Source organism: Mustela lutreola, chromosome 14 (genome assembly GCF_030435805.1).
Source record: "Mustela lutreola isolate mMusLut2 chromosome 14, mMusLut2.pri, whole genome shotgun sequence".
Taxonomy (NCBI): domain Eukaryota; kingdom Metazoa; phylum Chordata; class Mammalia; order Carnivora; family Mustelidae; genus Mustela; species Mustela lutreola.
Window position 1 is genome coordinate 9,772,793 of NC_081303.1, and position 19,970 is coordinate 9,792,762.

The window sequence follows — 19,970 nt, forward strand, 5'->3', positions numbered from 1 at the left end:
TGAATGAGAGCTTTGCTGCATAGAGGTATTCTTTGTGGCTGGGTTGTTGTGTGTGTGTGTTTCTTTTTTCTTTTCTTTCAGCATGTTGGATATGTTATGCCACTCTCTTCTGGCCTGTAAAGTTTCTGCTGAATAATCTGATGATAGCCTTCGTGGTTTCCCTTGTATATAACTGTTTTCTCTTACTGCTTTTAAAATTATCTAAAACTACTTTTTCTTATTTTAATTACTGTGTGCCTTTGTGAGGACCTTTTTCACTTGATTTTGTTGAGAGCTCTCTGTGCCTCCTGGATCTGGATTTCTGTTTCCTTACCCAGATTGAGGAAGTTTTCAGCTATTATTTCTTCGCACAAATTTTCTGCCTTATTTTCTCTCTCTTCTCCTTCACAGATCCCTATAATGTGAATATTGTTATACTTGATGGTGTTGTGGAGTTCCCTTAATCTATTCTCATTCTTTATTAATCTTTTTTTCTCCTGTTCAGTGTGATTGTTTCCCATTACTCTGTCCCCCCAGTCATTGATACATTCTTCTGCTTCCTCTATTACTCATTTCCTCTAGTGTATTATTATTATTATTATTATTATTATTATTATTTTAAATTTCTTTTCAGTGTACCAGAATTCATTATTTATGCACCACACCCAGTGCTCCATGCAATACGTGCCCTTCATAATACCCACCACCAGGCTCACCCACCTTCCCACCCCACCCCTGACCCTTCAGAACCCTCAGATTGTTTATCAGAGTCCATAGTCTCTCATGGTTCATCTCCCCCTTCCAATTTCCCTCAACTCCTTTCTCCTCTCATCTCCCCTTGTCCTCCATGATATTTGTTATGCTCCACAAATAAGTGAAACCATATGATAATTGACTCTCTCTGCTTGACTTATTTCACTCAGCATAATCTCTTCCAGTCCTGTCCATGTTGATACAAAAGTTGGGTATTCATCCTTTCTGATGGAAGCATAATACTCCATAGGGTATATGGCCCTCTAGTGTATTTTTAATTTCAGTTATTGAGTGCTTCATCTCTGATTGGTTCGTTTTTATGTTTTGTATCTTTTTGGTGAGAGTCTTGCTGAGATTCTCCACTCTTTTCTCAAGTCCAGTGAATATCTGTATGACCATCACTTTACATTCTCTATCAGGCATGTTACTTATCTATGTTTTACTTAGCTCTCTTGTGATTTTGTCCTTTTGTTTGGGGCATATTCCTCTGTCTCCTCATTTTATACAACTCTCTATGTATGTTTCTATATGTTAGGAAAGTTCGCTATGTCTCCTACTCTTGCAAGTAGTGGCTTTATAAAGAAAGGGTCATCTGATGCCCTATAGTGCAGTGTTTCTTGTTCACCACAATCTGGCATTTCAGAGGTGTCTTCCATGTGTATTACATGTTCCTACTGTTGTGACTGAGCCACATTTGCAGTCCAGTCATCTGCAATGGCTCTCCTTGCCTGTTGTGAACAGGTTTAGGTCCCTATGTTGTTATGGGCCAGTCTGGGACCACCCTGGGCTTCAGTTAGGTCAGACCAGGCATTCACCAAGCTGCAGTTGAACCAAACTGCAGGCACTCTTCCTGTGTGTCCCCTGGGAATCTTTCATTGGTGGGTGGGGTCTGCAGTTTTCTGCTCCCAGACCAAGTGGGAGCCACAGGTCAAGAGTCACTTGGAGAGGTACTGGCCCAGCAGGGCTGCTTACACAATGAGTCACTGCTTTGGGTGTACTCACTGCTTTGGGTGTACTCTTGTGTCACTGCTTTGGGTGTACTCTTATGAAGCCAGTTTGGAGGGGGCAAATTCTGAGGAGAAGCCAGGGGTGGATGCCAGGAAGATCCAGGCTGGTCTGCTGTGGAAGGGGACTTGAAGCTACCAGGGAAAACTGCCAAGTCCAGGCTGGAGAGGGTAGGTTGGCAGAAGTGTTCAGGGGGTGGGGTCAGTAAGGTTTGCTGAGGTCCACTGTGGGAGGTTGCTTGGCACTGATTTGGAGAGCTGCTGAGGCTGGGTTGAAGGTAAGTCTGCAGGAGGACATGGTCGCAGAGCACACTGTTGGCAAGCCAGTGGAGAGTGTTGATGCTGCACTGGTTCCTGCAGGTGTCTATGTATCTAAGCTGGGGGGCAGGGGAGGGAAATAGTGCCCACCAGCTTTTTTATTCTTGGAGTTTCCCAATGATCCCTGCCCCTCCAGCACATGTTATGAGATTAGTAACCAAATCTCTCTCCCGTATACCCCATGCTTTTTCAAACCGCTGCTTCTATACTGTCTCTTGGCAGGGCTGTTGTGTTGTCTCTTTAATGGCCAGGACTCAGTTTCCTCTTGCTATTCCAGAGTCCAGCTACTGTTTTTCTTTTTTATAGATTCTATTTATTTATTTGATAGACAGAGATTACAAGTAGTCAGAGAGGCAGGCAGGGAGAGAGGAAGAAGCAGGCTTCCCGCTGAGCAGAGAGCCCAATGTGGGGCTCGATCCCAGGACCCTGAGATCTGAGCCAAAGGCAGAGGCTTTAACCCACTGAGCCACCCAGGTGCCCCCCAGCCACTGTTTTTTTAAAGTTCCAGGTGTTAGGGTGCTTGAGTGGCTCAGTTGGTTAAGTGACTGCCTCCAGCTCAGGTCATGATCCTGGAGTCCAAGGATGAAATCCCACATCGGCTCCCTGCTCAGCAGGGAGTCTGCTTCTCTCTCTGACCCTCCCCCCTTTCATGCTCTCCCTATCTCATTTTCTCTCTCTCGCTCTCAAATAAATAAAATATATATTTTTTTAATGTTCCAGGTGTTAAGCCTCACTGATTATAAGAACTTAAGAAGTTAAGCCCCTCTGGTTTTCAAAGACAAATGTTATGGTTGGGATTCATCTTCCCATTTTGGGCCCTGTGCCTGGGGTGCCCAGTGAGGAGTGTGCTCCTCTCTCTTCTTCTTGCTTGAAGTAGCCGTCCCTCCTGCAAATAGTCTCACAGGTCAGCTTGGTTCCCGACTATGTCTCTGCTTTCTACCCTCCTTGATGTGCCCTCTTCTCTATGTTTTGCTGTAAAGAATCTATTCTGCCAGCTTCGTGTCATTTTATGAGTTTAGGATCCTCCTACTCCACCCTCTTCCCCAGAAGTCTACAATTTCTATTAAATTTGTTTATGTTTTATAAGTGTATTGTGGTCCAGAACGTGGTTTATCTTGGTGAATGTTCCATGTGATCTTGATAAGAATATGAGTTCTAGTGTTGTAGGATTGAGTATTCTATATAAGACAATTAGATTAAGTTGTTGATAGTGTTAAGTGGATATTTTTGTTGATTTTCAGCCTGATTGATCTATCAGCTACTGATGGAGGGGTGGCATTTAGGTTTCTGACTATAATAGTAGATTCTCTTATTTCTCCTGGCAATTGTCAGTTTTTGCCTTGATGTGCTGTTGTTAGATGCATTCATGTTTAGGATTGTTATGTTCTCTTGGAAAATTAACCTCTTTATTTCTATATTCTGCCTTTTTTGTCACTAATAAAATTCTGTGCTGAAGTTGGCCTTGTCTGAAATTTTATAGTCCTCCAGTTTTCTTTTCATTAGTTTTAGTTTAGTATACTTTTTTCTTTACTTCTTTACTTTTAAACTGAGGTTTATGTTTAAAACATGTTTCTTAAGGACAATATATAATTGCATCTTTTTTTTAATTCACCTTTTTTATTTTTTTTAATTCTTTTAAAATGATTTTATTTTTTTTTTGACTTCTTTAAAATTAACATATACTATATTACTAGTTTCAGAGGTAGAATTTAGTGGATTCATCAGTGCATACAACACCCAGTGCTCATTACTTCAGGGGCCCTCTTTCATGCGCATCACCCAGTTACTCCATTCCCCCACCCACCTCCCCTCCAGCAACCCTCAGTTTGTTTCCTATACTTAAGAGTCTGTTATGTTTTGTCTTCCTTTCTGTTTTCATCTTATTTTACTTTCACTTCCCTTCTCCTGTGTTCATTGGTTTTGCTTTTTAAATTCCACATATGAGTGAAATCATATGTTTGTAATTCTCTGGCATATTTCACTTAGCATATAGTTGCGTCTTATTGGGATTTTTCCAAAAATTCATTCTGGCAATCTCTGCTTTTTAATTGGTCCATTTAGACCATTAACATTTAAGTTGATTATTCATTTATTTGGCTTAATATCAACCATGTTTGTAACTGTTTTCTATTCATTGCCAGATGCTTCTTTTTCTGCCTTTTTTGTTTTAATTGAGCATTGTGTAGGATTCTATTTATTTCCTTTCTTAGTGTATTGATTATATTTCCTCAAAAAAATTTTAGTGATTGCCCTGGAGTTTCTGGAGTTTACAATGTACATTTTAACTAATCCAATGTACATTTTAACTAATTTTAACTAATCCAAATCTACTTTCCAATAACACTATTCCACTCAACTCTAATTTAGGTTCAAACAAAGTATTCTCAATTCCACCCTCTTGTATCCTGTTACATTGCTGTCATTCATTTAATTATCCATGTGGGATAGTAGTCCAATACTTTTTTACTATTTGTTATTATTATTAATTTAAACAAACAATTATTTTTTGGATGAACTCAAGAACAGTGACAGATTGATGGGTACAGGATTTTCTTTCAAGTTGATCAAACCATTTTGGAACTAGAAAAAGATAGTTGTTGCACATCATGAAGGTACTAAAAACCACTGAATCATAAACTTTAATGTGGTCAATCATATGTTAATTTTACCTCAATACAAAATAAGAAGAAATTGTTTTCTTTTATCTTGGTTTGCTCCTTTTCTAATGCTCTTCTTTTTTTATGTAAATCCAAGTTTCTTACCTTTATCATTCTCCTTCTCTCTGAAGAAAATATTTTAACATTTTTTGCAGGACAGTTCTGCTGGTGAGGAATCCCTTGGTTTTTGTTTTCTGAGAAAGTTTTTTTTTTCTTTTTTTAAGATTTTATTTATTCACTTGAGAGAGAGAACAAGCAAAGGGGGAGGCAGAGGGAGAAGCAGACTTCCCACTGAACAAGGAGCCCAATGTGGGGCTCGATCCCAGGACCCTGGGATCATGACCTGAGCTGAAGGCAGGTGCTCAACCAACAGAGCCACCCAGGCACCCCATCTGAGAAAGTTTTAATTTCTTTATCACTCTTGAAGGATAATTTTGCTGGACATAGAATTCTAGGTTGGTGGATTTTTTTTCTTTCAACTCTAAATATTTCACTCAACTCTCTTCTTGCATGTGTGCCTCTGACAAGAGGTCTCTTAATTATTACTCTTTTTGATTAATTTTATTCCCCTCCCGCATTTTTCAAAGATATGGTTTTTGACTTCAGTTTTCTGCAGCTTGACTATGGTATGCTTTGGAGTAGTTGTTTTACATTTAGTATTCATCATGTTTCCTGAGCTTCTTGGCCATTATTACCTGAAATATTTATTTTGCTCCATTCTCTCTTCTTCTGGCATTCTAGTTGTTTATGTGTTACATCTTTTGAAATTATCCAACAGTTCTTGGAAGTGCTGTCCTTTTTTTTTTTTTTTTTTTTTTACTTTGTATTTCAGTTTGGGAATTTTCTTTTGACCTACCTTCAAGCCCACTAATTCCCTCCTCAGCTCTGGTGAATTCACTGATCAGCCCATCAAAAGCATTCTTCATTTCTATTACATTGTTTTTATTCCTAGCATTTCCTTAACTCTTTCTTAGAATTTCTACTTTTCTGCTTACATTACCCATCTGTTCTTCTATATTTTCTCATTTTTCTATTAGAGCCCTTAATATATTAATCACAGTTATTATAAATTAGCTATCTGGGAATTCTAATATGTGTATCATTTCTGATTCTAGTTCTCAAGTTTTCTTTCTCTCCGGACTTTGTTTCTGCTTGCTTTTTGGCAAGCTTGCAATTTTGTTTGTTATTGTTGAAAGTCATATATGTTAAATTGGGTAATGGGAACTGAGGTTAAATAAGCCACTTGTATGTGGATTTATATTAATCTGACCAGTAATTGGGCTTGGTTTGGTGTTTGCTGTAACTATAGGTGCCAGAAGCTTTAAATTGCTTTAAGGTTCTTGTTTTTGTCTCCCTTTTTGACTTTAGACATGCCTAAGTTTCTCTCTTCAGAGACTGTATATATCTTACAGTTCTATTCTAATCTATCTAATTCTATTCTAATCTACACTATTTTACTGAAGCCTTTTTGATGTAGTAAGGTATGAGCGAGGGGAGCCTTGTACAATCTCCCACTTAAATGTCAGTGTTTTAGTGGGCCTGCATCTCTGGTATGTGACCTCCAGAAATGTTTATTCCTGTATAGCTTCCTCCTAACTGATTGAGACTGAAAGTCTAGAGGAGACAGGAGTGAAAGGAGTAACCTTCCCTACGATTCTGGGACAGGGATCTGGTACACACTTTCTTCCTGAAGAGCAGGCCTTTGTTGTGGAAAAGGCTCTGGGTCTATTTCACAAAGATTATTTTTCCTCTCCGCCTGCCAAATCCATGAGGGGATTTTTCTCTAGTCTTCACGGTGAGATCTGGTGGAGTTTCCCCTTAAATTATAACCATAAGGACTTTCTTGATCTCACACTCAGCTTCCCGTAATTTGTCAAAATTACCATTTAAGTGTTCCTTACCACCAGTTTATGGCTCCAGTAGTTTCTTCTCCATGTAAACAGATTCTCAACTATGACTCTCTGGATTCATCTGTCTCTACAGACCTTGGGTTGGTAGTTTGCCCTGCAAACTCAGTTCCCTGGATGGGCTCAAGAAAAGTCATTGATTTTTAATTTGTCTGGCTTTTCCTTGGGTAGTAATAGGAGGGACACCTTCTAAGCTCTTTACATGACAGAGCTAAAACTCTGTACAATATATTTTTAGTTCCATTCATTCTTCAATTCATATCATGCAGCTTCAGTTTCTACAACCAAGAACTTCCATACATGGTTGTACAACTTGATCAGGATAGTCGCTATGGTGACTCTACTTTTAATCCACTGAATTGTGGAACCAAAGTCCATCTCCATGTCATGAAATCTAATGGACACTTTTCACAACTTGGCAGAATTTAACATGTTTAACTACTTCTTTTTTTCTTTGAAACACTCTCCTCTAATGGCTTCTCTAGCACCAAAACATGTTGGTTTCCCTCCTAATTTACATGTTACCCTTTGCCATCTCCTTTACTTTCTCCTCTTCCTTCACTAATCTTTTTTTTAAAATATTTTATATATTTATTAGAGAGAGAGAGAGAGATCACAAGTAGGCAGAGAGGCAGGCATAGAGAGAGGAGGAAGCAGGCTCCCTGCCAAGCAGAGAGCCAGATGTGGGGCTTGATCCCAGGACCCTGAGATCATGACCTGAGCCGAAGGCAGAGGCTTAACCCACTGAGCCACTCAGGCGCCCCTCCTTCACTAATCTTTAAATGATTCTTTGCATTTGCTCCTCAGGTGATCTTACTTAGACCCAAATGTTTTAGATATTATACAATAATGAGTTACAAATTCATACCTCCAGCAAGAATTTTCCCCTTACCTTTCCAAATCATAAGTTCAACGGACCACTGGCATTCCGGTTTAGAGGTCTTATAAGCAGATTCTATGTAGTGTGGATAAAGTGGACTCTCCAGTTTCCCTATAAATCTGTTCTTCCCACAGGAGTCACCATAACAGTCCATGACACCATTATCCTCCCAGTCCCCCCCCCCTTTTTAATAAAGATTTTATTTATTTGTCAGAGAGAGAGAGAACACAAGCAGAGGTTACAGCAGGCAGAGCAGGCAAGGGAGAAGTAGGCTCCTGGCTGAGCAAGGAGCCTCATATGGGACTCAATCCCAGGACCCTGGGATCATGACCTCAGCTGAGGGCAGATGTTTAACCAACTGAGCCACCCAGGAGTCCCACCTCCTAGTTTCTCAAGGAAACGCTCCTTAACTAATCTCAATGCCCTCACTCTATCCCCACCCTACAATCCATTTTCCATATGACAGTAGATAGTTTTGAAACATATTATATCAAGTTTCCAATTTCAGACTAGATGGAGTAAATGCATTTCATTTTACTTCTGCCACTATTCATAATGAAAGAAAAAGCCTAGACAAAATACATTTCACCCACAGAAATACTGAAAGACACAGAAAGGAAAGTAGATGTGACTTAGGGACCTTGAGATTCTAAGAGAGCCCTACCCGCGAGTTCCCCGAATTTTTCCTTGTCTCCTCTATACTCTGGCAAGCACAGAAGAAAACAAGCCCCAAGAAAGGCCTGAGTTCTTTATCCAGAAGACCAGAAGACCTATTGGTGGCCCAGAAGGACAGAAGTTTTTTAACACACCTGTGTATTCTTGCACCACCCACCATACAAAAAAAGAGCCGCTCCCATTTCCCATTATAATAGGTGCTGCAGCAGTGAAGCCACTGGCCAGAACCCTGTGTTTCCTCCCACATCCTGCAGTAATGAGGAGCCTCCCCTACCCTGTGGAGCCTAAAGGTAAAAGTCGGACTCTCACCCCTCTGCAATAAGGAGGAAGTGCCTTTCATTCAGGACGCTCCTGGGCAGAGCTCTTGACTTTCATCCCCACCCTTCAGTACCAGAGAGGCCCAGCTAATTACCACTTCTTTTCATGCATAAAACACACACACACACACACACACACACACACACACACAGGAGGCAGTGCCTCATCCTGCAGCACCTGTAGGTAGAACTCTGACTTCAACCTCTGCCTTCCGATTACAATGTGGGACCCCCCTTGGAGAGCCTGTGGATGGAATTCCCAGTCACCCCCACCCTGTAATAAGGAAGCCATGAAGCAGTGAGGCAGTACCCCCTCCCCGTGGCGCCTGTGGGCAGGACTTTGACCAACCAATGCCCTGTAATAACAAGGAAACACAGCTTCCCCTCCCTACCTGGTTCTGTGGGACTGTTGGGTGGAGTCCTTTATTCCTGTTAACACAAAAGTGGGACAAAATAGCCCTGCAGTAGCTCTATAAATTAAATTGACATTTGAACCACAATCTACAAAAGGGATCTAGGACCTGCATTCTGATCCTAAACAGATTAACTACTGGATGACGTGAAAGATTTAAATAGGAATTAGAATCTAACTTTATAATACTTAAAATAGTCAGGGGATACAATCCAAAAATTACTCATCAGACCAAGAAAAAGGAAAGTCTCAACTGAAAAAAGATAGATATCATATGACACAAATGTCATGTGATTAGAACAAAGTAAAAGAAACATTTCTAAATTGTAGCCAAACCTTAAAAGATATGTTCTTTTCTTTTCTTTTTTTAAGATTTTATTTATTTATTTGACAGAGAGAGATCACAAGTAGGCAGAGAGGCAGGCAGAGAGAGAGAGAGGAGGAAACAGGCTCCCTGCTGAGCAGAGAGCCCAATGTGGGACTCGATCCCAGGACCCTGAGATCATGACCTGAGCCGAAGGCAGCGGCTTAACCCACTGAGCCACCCAGGCACCCAAAGATATGTTATTTTAATAGCAAGAAGATATCATGTACATTTGTGTTTAATCTCTTTGGGTTTTTAAGAATTTCCAGTATTAATCATTGTCTCAGGATTTCTTTTTCTAATAATGATTTAGTGCTGTAAATATTTGTTTACAGATTCATTTTCTTCCTATTGATTTCTTGTGGAAAAATCACTCTAATAATAAGCACAGGTTTTAAACTTTTAATGAAAGTATTTTGTTGTTCAGAATTCAGTGGTGTCTTCTGACTTTTAAGAGATAGCTAATAAGATTTTCTAATTATAATTAAGTATATATCTTACTATTAGATAGCATTTAATTTTATGTAATTAAGTATTAGATAGGTATTTAATTATGTAAAATTAAATAAATAGAAATTTATATTAATAAATAAACAAAATTAAATAAATCTAATTAAATATGTATTTAAATGCTTTAATATACATGTATATGGCATGTGGGCACTTGGGTAGCTTCCATATCTTGGCTATTGTGAATAATGGTGCAGCAAGGGTACCTGCGGTGGCTCAGTCATTATGCGTCTGCCTTCCCCTCGGGTCATGATCCCAGGGTCTTGGGATCAAGTCCCGCATCGGGCTTCTTGCTCAGTGGGGAATCTGATTCTCCCTCTCCCTCTGCCCTCCTTCTGCTTGTGCTCTCTTGCTCGCTTTCTCTCAAGTAAAAAGTACATAAAAATCTTTAAAAAAATAATAATGATGCAGTGAACATAAGAAGACAGATATCTCTTTGATATTCTGTTTGCATTTCTACTGGATACATGCCCAGAAGTGGGATTACCAGATCATATGGTAATTCTATTTTTAATCTTTTGAGGAACATGCATACTGGTTTGCGTAATGGCTATACCCGTCTCTAGTCCCACCAATAGTGCACAAGGATTTCCTTTTCTCCACATCTTGTCAACCCTTCTTATCTTTTTATCTTTTTGATGACAGCCATTTTAGCAGGTGAGAGGTGATATTGTGATTTTGTGATTGATTTGCATTTCCGTGATGATTAGTGATGTTTAACGCCTATCATATACCTGTTAGGGCCATTTATATGTCTCCTTTGAGAAATGTTTATTCAGATTCTTTGCCCATTTTTTTTTATTAGGGTTAATTTTTTCTTGCTTTTGAATTGTTTGAGCTCCTTATACATTACAGGTATTAAACTCTTAACAGCTATCTGGCTTACAGATATATTCTCTCATTTAGTAGGTTGTCTTTTCACTCTGTTGATTGTTTCCCTTGATGTGCGGAACTGTTTTAGTTTCATGCAGCCTGATTTGTCTACTCTTATTTTTGTTGCCTTGAGTTTTTGATGTCGTCCAAAGAAGCCATTGCCCAGACGAATGTCAAGAAACATTTCCCATATGTTTTCTTCTAGTACTTTTATGGTTTTAAGTCTAAGTCTTGAGTTCATTTTGAGTGGATTTTAAAAATATGATGCAAGATAAGCATTCAATTTATTCATCTGCATGTGGACATTCAGGTTTTCCAACACATTTGTTGAACAAATTACCCTTTCACTATGTACATTCTTGGCACTCTTGTCAAAAATCATTTGACCTTAAAGGCATGGATTTATTGCTGGGCTCTTTATTTCATTCCCCTGGTCTATATATCTGTTTTTATGGCATTACTATACTGTTCTGATTACTATAGCTCTATAATATATATTGAAATCAGGAGGTATCATGCTTCCAGCTTTGCTCTTTTTTTTTTTTTAAGATTTATTTATTTATTTTAGAGAGTAAGAGAGTGCATGAGCAGTGGGAGGGGCAAAGTGATGGAGAGGGGAAGCAGACTTACCACTGAAGGAGGAGCCCAATGTGGGGCTTGATCTCAGGACTCTGAGGTCATGACCTGAGATGAAACCAAGAGTTAGATGCCTAACGGACAGAGCCACCCAAATAGCATTTGCTATTTGGGGTCTTTTGTGGTTCTATACAAATTTTTGGATTGTTTTTTCTAATTATGTCAAATGGCATTGGGATTTTGATAGAGAATGAATTCCATCTGTAAAGCACTTGGATTAGTAAAGACATTTTGGCAATATTAATTCTTTCAATCCATGAATATGAAATATCTTTACATTTATCCATGTTTTCTTTAATTTTCCTCACCAGTGCTTTAACAATTTTTAATATAGAAAACTTTCACATCTTTGGTTGATTCCTAAGTCTTTTATTTTTTTGTTGTTGCTATTGTAAGTGAGATTATATTTTTTATTTTCTTTTCACATGGTTTATTGTGACTAGAAATATGACTGATTATTGAATATTGATTTTTTTTTTTAATTCTGCAACTTCACTAAAATTCATTCGCTAGTTCTAACAGGGCCTTTGTTGTTAATTCTTTAGGGTGTCCTACATATATGACCATGTCATCTGCAAACACAGATAATTTTACTTCTTTGGTTCTGCTTTGGATGACTTTTACTTCTTTCTCTTGTCTAACTGTTATGGCTAGGACTTTTAGTACAATGTTGAATAAAAGTGGTAAGATTGGGCATCCTGACCTTATACTGGATCTTGGAGGAAAAGCTTTCAGTTTTTACCCATTAGTTTTCATGCTAGCTGTGGAGACTCTATATACACAATCCTTTATTGTGTTGAGGTAATTTCCTACTGTACCTAGTTTGTTGAGACTTTTTATCATGAATGAATGTTGATTTTTTTTAAGATTTTTATTTATTTATTTGACAGAAAGAGAGAGATCACAAGTAGGCAGAGAGAGAGAGAGAAGCAGGCTCCCCACTGAGCAAAGAGCCTGATGTGGGGCTTGATCCCAGGACACTGAGATCATGACCTGAGCCGAAGACAGCGGCTAAATCCACTGAGCCACCCAGGTCCCCCTGAATGTTGATTTTTTTTTTAATGTTTCTTATGTATCTATTAACATGATCATGTGTTTTTAATCTTTCATCCTATTAATGTGGTTTATCACATTGATTTATTCACATATGTTGCAACTTCTTGCATGAATCTTGGATGAATCCCTTGTGGTCATGGTGTGTATGTAATCTTTTTAATGTTCTGTCAAATTTGGTTTGCTAGTGTTTTTGTTTTTGTTTTTTTTTAAGATTTTATTTATTTATTTGACAGAGAGAGAGATCACAAGTAGGCAGAGAGTCAGGCAGAGAGAAGGGGGGAAGCAGGCTCCTTGCTGAGCACAGAGCCTGATGCGGGCGGGGCTCGATCCCAGGACCCTGAGATCATGACCTGAGCCGAAGGCAGCAGCTTAATCCACTGAGCCACCCAGGCACCCCAGTGTGCTAGTGTTTTATTAAGGAGTTTTGCATCTATGTTTATCAGAGATATTGGCCTACAGTTTTCTTTTCTTCTGGTGTCTTTGTCTCGTTTTGGTACCAGTCAGGCTGGCCTCATGAAACGAGTTTGGAAGTGTTCCCTCTTTTAGATTTTGGAAGAATTGAAGAAGGATTCATATTAATTTTTCTTTGAATGTTTGATAGAATTCACCCGTGAATCCTTCTATCTGTTTCTGGGTTTTCTTTCTTGGGAGATATTTGATTATTGCTTCAATCTCTTTATTTGTCACTGGCCTGTGCAGGCTTTCTCTTCTTGATTCAGTGTTACTAGTTGTATGTTTCTAGGAATTTATCTATCCTTTCTGGTTTATCTAATTTGTTAGCACATAGTTGTTTATAATAGTCTTTTATGATTCTTTTTATTTTTGAAACACCTATTGTAATGTCTCCTCTTTCTGGTTTTATTTATTTATTTTTTAAAGATTTTATTTATTTATCTGACAGAGAGAGTGATCACAAGTAAGCAGAGAGACAGGCAGAGAGACGGGGGTGTGGGGGGGAAACAGGTTCCCTGTTGAGCAGAGAGCCTGATGGGGGACGCGATCCCAGGACCCTGAGACCATGACCTTAGCCAAGGCAGAGACTTAACCCACTGAGCCATTCAGGTGCCCCTCTGGTTTTATTTATTTGAGTCTTTTTTTTTTTTTTCTTAGTCTAGTTTAGGATTTGTCCATCTTATTTATATTTCAAAAGACTAATTCTTAGTTTCATTGATTTTTTTCCCTATTGCTTTTGTGTTCTCTGCTTATCTCTGCTCTGATCTTTATTATTTCTTTCCTTCTTCTCACTTTGTGCTTAGTTTGTTCTTTTTCTAGTTCATTGAGGTATAAAGTTGGGTTGTGTATTCGAGATTGTTTCTCTTTTTTAATATAGGCATTTATTGCTTCCCTCATAAGTACTGCTTTTGAAATATACCATAAGTTGTGTTTTTGTTTTTGTTTTTCTTGAGATCTTTGTAAACTTCCCTTTTGTTTTCTTCCTTGATCCAGTGGTTGTTCAAGAGGATGTTGTTCAGTTTCCCTGAAGGTGTAGGCCCTGAAGACTTGGGCCTCCATATGTTTGTACCGGTTTGAAAATAAAAAGAGCACCATCCAGAATGTAGTAGTCACTATACATGTTACCTAGACACAGGTATGGAAGTCTGGTGAAAGCTTCCATAACAAAACCAGCTTTTCTGAAAACTTAAGGCAGACTACTCACTTGTTCTTCCCAACTCTGTCCCTGGATTTCTAAAATTTCTGATGGTTTCTCCACTTGCCACTTGTTTTCCACATAATGATGGAAGGGTAAAAGCAGGGGAAGGATGGCCCTGCCTCTAGATGGCTCCAAGACACTTCTGATATCTTTAAATAAGTCACAGGCTGATCATATCAGTCCAGCAAATTCAAGCAACTGATGCATTCATTCATTCAATTCATTCAATGCAACTGGAAGCATTCATTCTGCCATTCATTTATTCCAAGTACTCTGTAGTTCTTCTTCTGAAGCTGCCATATCATACTTTCAGATAGCTCAGTGGCATACATTTCTTCAAAATGAGGGCTCATGATTTTTGTGACTTCTCCATATCCAGCACTGAAATCAAGAAGTCTCTGGATTTTCCAGTCTGCATTAGTGTTTAGCACTCTCTTAAACTCATCTGGTGTTATGTAGGGCACGTATTGCATGGAGCACTGGGTGTGGTGCATAAACAATGAATTCTGTTATGCTGAAAAGAAATAAATAAAAAATAAAAATTAAAAAAAAACCCTCATCTGGTGAAAACACAAACATTGAGCCTCTTCCTAGCAACCCACTGATAGATGTTCTAGACATAAAGAGTTCAAAAACAGATGACACAAAAGAGTGATATAATTGAATAAACAACCAGCCCGATTTCTCAACACTGTTGTTTAAAATCTGGGTTCCTTGATCAAGGTAACTCTGAAAAAAGACAGCCTGGAATGATTAGCATAACTCCTCTCCATTGTACACATCCTACTGGTAGTTCCCCTTCCTGCCACCTGCTGCCACCAAGGTACCCTTGTCACATTCACTTAAAGGGAGTGGGTGGCTGTGTTCCACAGAGTCCACATCCTCTGCGCTAGCCATGTGGTTGCAAGGCTCAGGCACATCCCGCCCAGGAGCAGTTTCATTCGGGGCCACAGTTGCTCTTTTGATCACTGCTAGCACCTAGGTGAGGAGGAGAAGGTGCTGCCTGGCAGCGTTAGAGCCATTGTTCCCAACTTGCCCCTCCTGCCCCTCTCCATCACTTCACTTTCAGCCTATGTGTGTCTTTAAGTCTAAAGTGAATCCCTTGTGGACCACATATTTCTGGATCTTGGCTTATGGTTGTTTTTATCCATTCAGACACTCTATACCTTTTGATTGGGAATTTAATCCATTTACGTTTAAGAAATTGTTGATAGGTGAGGACTTAATATTACCATTTGTTAATTGTTTTCTGTCTAATTTGCAGCTGCTTTATTCCTCTCTTTCCCTGTTGATGTCTTCCTTTTCTATTTGATGGGGGCGTTGTAGTGCTTGGCCATGATCCTTTTTATCTTTTGTATCTCTACTATAGGTTTTTCTTTGTGATTACCTTGAGGCTTGCATAAATTATCTTGTAGTTAAATTGGTAGAACTTCAATTACATATATAAACTACATTTTTACTGTGCCCCATTTGTGTTCTTATTGTCAGAGACTCCTTTACTTCTTTTTGCATTGTATATCCATTAACAATTTTTCTTTTTTATCTTTTAGATTAGCTTTAAAAATAATTTATGCATCACCATTACAATTTCACCATGTTGTGCATTCGTCTAAATAGTTCTCTATACCAGTGAGATTTATGCTTTCATATGCTGGGATCCACATTGGTGAAGACTGCAGGGGCCCTCAGTAGAGAAGGCTGTGGAGGTTCATGGTGGTGGTGAGGACTACTGGGGCCTCCCTGCTCTACTTCTCCCTCATGGGAAGTTGTAGCCTGCAGAATTCCTCTTGACATTGAACTGTGCTGGACTGATGGTTAGAGTAATGGAGATTAAGTGCCTCCCGTACTTTTCTGTGGAGCATCTTCAGTTTTTGTGCTTCACTGGGTTGCTGAAGTTTTAACACTCTGGAGCTCTCCCAAAGCTATTTTTGCCCATGGAGAGCTGTTAAATGTTATTGTGAGAGAACCTCTTCCTCTGCCATCTTATTGATGTCACTCCTCTTTTGTTAATTTTGCTTTTTAATTTTTTCCAGTTTTACTGAGATAAAATTGACATACTAGTTTAAGGCTTGACTATGTTAGTTTAAGGCTTGAAGTCATTTCCATAATATGTTGAGTTAACATCCTTTATCTCATATAGATACAAAAAAAAAGGGGGGGGGGGAAGCAGAGGAAGGAAGAAAGGAAGGGAGGGAGGGTGGGTGGGTTCCTTCTTGTGATGAGAATTCTTAAGAATTGGTCTCTTAACAACTTTCCTATATACCATACAACAGCATTAATGGTAGTCACCATGCTGTATATCACATCCCCAGTACTTATTTATCTTGTAAATAAAGTTTGGGTCTTTCCCCACCTTCCTTCAATTCTCCTTCCCCACTGCCTGCTTCTGGTAATCATAAATCTGATCTCTTTTTCCATAAATTTTTTTAAAGTTCCCCATATAAGTGAAATCATCCAGTATTTGTCTTTCACTTAACATAATTGCCCTCATGTTGTCACAAATGTCAGGATTTCCTTGGGGTTTATTTTATGGCTGAATAATGTTCCACTCTGTATATATAGTATATCACAACTTCTTTATCTGTTGTTCTGTCACTGGACACAGGTTGTTTCCATGTGTTGGCTATTATAAATAATGCTGCTATGAATACAGAGGTGTGGATATCTTTTGGGTTAGTGTTTTCATTTCCTTTGAATATATTCTCAAAGGTGAAATTGCTAAATCATATGGTCATTCTATTTTTGTTTGTTTGTTTGTTTTTATAACCCTCCATTCGGTTTTCCATAGTAGCTGTACCATTTGCACAATGTACGTGGGTTCCCTTTCTTCCATATCTAGGTCAGCATTTATTATCTCTTGTCTTTGATTAAGGCTATCCTAATCGCCAAACCCATCTCATTGTGGGTTTGATTTGCATTTTCCTAATAACTGGTCACGTTGAGCATCTTTTCAAGTACCCATTGGCCATTTTTATGTCTTCTTTGGAAAAATCCCACTTGATCATCATGTATGATCTATATAATGTGCTATTGAATTTGGTTGGCTAGTATGTAGTTGAGAATTCTTGCACCTATATTCATCAGAAATACTGGACTATAATTTGTCTCTAGAGTTGTCCTCTTCTGGCTTTGGTATCAGGGTAATGCTGGCTTTGTAAAATGAGTTTGGGAGCATTTTGTTCTCTTTGAATTTTCAGAAGAGTTTGAGAAGGATAGGCATTAATTCTTCATTAAATTCTTGGCAAAATTTATCAATAAAACCTTTATTTTTAATAATAGTCATCCTAATGGATGTGAAGTTGTATCTCACCATGCTTTTGATATTCATTTCCCTAATGATTAGTGACATCGAATATCTTTTCATGCACTTATTGGCTATTGTATAATCTTCTCTGGATAAATGCTATTCAGGTCCTTTGCCTATTTTTTAATTGGCTTTTGTTGTTGTTGAGTTTTAGAAGTTCCCTATATATTCTATATATTAATCCATTGTATTATATGTGATTTGCAAATATTTTCTTCCATTCTGTGAGTTGTCATTTTATTCTTTAGATAGTGTCTTTTGGTACACAAAAGCTTTAAATTTTGATGAGGTCTCATTTGTCTATTTTTCCTTTAGTTGCCTATGCTTTTGGAGTCATACCCCCAAAAAATCAATGCCAGAGCACCTGGGTGTATCAGTCGGTTAAGAGTCTGCCTTGGGTGGCTCAGTGGGTTAAAGCCTCTGCCTTCAGCTCAGGTCATGATCCCAGGGTCCTGGGATCGAGCCCCACATCGGGCTCTCTGCTCAGCAGGGAACCTGCTTTCCTCTCTCTCTCTGCCTGTGTCTCTGCCTACTTGTGATCTCTGTCTCTCGAATAAATAAATAAAATCTTAAAAAAGAAAAAAAAAGAGTCTGCCTTTGCCTCAGGGCATGATTACAGGGTCCTGGGATTGAGTCCTGCAACAGGCTCCTTGCTCAGTGGGAGCCTGCTTCCCCCTCTGCCTGCCACTCTCCCTGCTTATGCTCTCTTTCTCTCTGTCAAATAAATGAATAAATAAATAAATCTTTTTTTTTTAATTGATGCCATATCCAGTGTCATGAAGATTTCTGTCTGTTTTCTTCTAGAGATTTTATACTTTTACCTTTTATGTTTAAAGAATGCACTGTTGATACACCCAATAACTTGGATGGATGCTGAGTTGAAAAGTCAATTTTAAGTGTTGCATTCTGTATGATTCCATTTATTGAAGATTTTAGAGGTGACAAAACTGTACTAATTGAAAACAGATAAGCGGTTACCAGAAGTTCGAGTTAGCAGGCAGTTGTGACTCTTAGAGGTTAACAGGGGGGAGTTTCTAATTTGTGTCAGAACGGTTCCATAATTTGTATTCTATAACAGTTCTATATTGTGGTGATGGTTACATAAATCTAGACATATGATAAAATTTCACAGAACTATACCAAAAAAGGAAGCACTTTGTAGAAATAATGATGAAATCTTAGTAAGATTCATGCATGAGTTAACAGTGTTTTACCATCAATTTCCTGGGTTTTGACATGCACTAAGATTATATAAGTTATTGTCATTGGGGAAAGCTGACTCACTTCTTGTGAGTCAAACTATTTTTAAAAAAGTAGTTATCATTCTATTTTAAAACATCTTTTATCATTCGCCCATTGTACTAAGAATAAAATCCAAACTATTTTCCAGGACCGATGATACTTAGCATGATGTGGTTCCTGCCTGTCTTTCATCTAAACTTTTCCTGTACTATTTCTCTCTTACTACATTCTAGCCATTATCTTCCTTTCAAGTCCTCAACGTAATAATTCCTCTCCTCCCTCAGACTCTTTGTAACTGTTGTTCATTCTGTCTGGAATATTCTTCTCATAGCTGTATTATGTGAACTATACTCTCTTCTGGGTGGTGAGATTTTTTTTTTTCTTTAATCCAGGTTTAGGAGGCAGAACCTCGAGGCAGTAGTGCAGTTTGGGTCATATTGAAGTGTTTGAAAGACAAGCAAAATCACCGTTAAAAATCTAGTTGGGGGGGCACCTGGATGGCTCAGTTGGTTAAGCGACTGCCTTCGGCAGTCCCGGGATCGAGTTCTACATTAGACTCCCTGCTTCTCCCTCTGACCTCTCTTCTCTCATGCTCTCTCTCTCTCTCCCAAATAAATAAATAAAATCTTTTTTAAAAAAAATCTAGTTAGGTACATGGATATGAGCTAGATTTAAAATTTGGGATCTGGGTCATACAATTTGAGCAGTTTTATAGGAATTAAATGATACTTGAAGCCATGAGATTACCTAGGAAGAGAACGTACTGTGAGAATGCTACTGGGAGGAAGAGAATCTGGGATCAAGCCTGGGGATCTCTAATAGAGCAAGGAGCAAATGGTAACATGAAAGCCAAGTAAGAGTGTTTCAAAGGGGGAGATTAGTCCAATGTATCAAATGCTGCTAAAAAAAAATGAGATGAATATTAAGTTTCTATAACGATATATTGGTGTTATAACTAGAAAAATACTTTAAAAAATAATAATACAGAGTTTGATATCAGCATCATGAAATTTTTTTTTTCAGCATAACAGTATTCCTTGTTTTTGCACCACACCCAGTGCTCCATGCAATCCGTGCCCTCTCTAATACCCACCACCCTGTTTCCCCCAACCTCCCACACCCCACCCCTTCAAAACCCTCAGATTGTTTTTCAGAGTCCATAGTCTCTCATGGTTCACCTCCCCTTCCAATTTCCCCCAACTCCCTTCTCCTCTCTAACTCCCCGTGTCTTCCATGCTATTTGTTATGCTCCACAAATAAGTGAAACCATATGATAATTGACTCTCTCTGCTTAACTTATTTCACTCAGCATAAACTCTTCCAGTCCCATCCATGTTGATACAAAAGTTGGGTATTCATCCTTTCTGATGGAGGCATCATACTCCGTAGTGTATATGGACCACATCTTCCTTATCCATTCGTCCGTTGAAGG

At 38.7% G+C, this 19,970-nt stretch overlaps 1 protein-coding gene and 1 pseudogene across 1 annotated transcript in view; one reads left to right on the plus strand and one right to left on the minus strand.

The window, feature by feature from the left end:
• CATSPERE (catsper channel auxiliary subunit epsilon) overlaps positions 1–19,970 on the plus strand; it is a 145,878-nt gene that overhangs the window by 53,529 nt on the left and 72,379 nt on the right. The gene's annotated exons all lie outside the window — the stretch shown is intronic.
• Positions 1,661–14,933, minus strand: LOC131815184 (protein-L-histidine N-pros-methyltransferase-like; annotated as a pseudogene).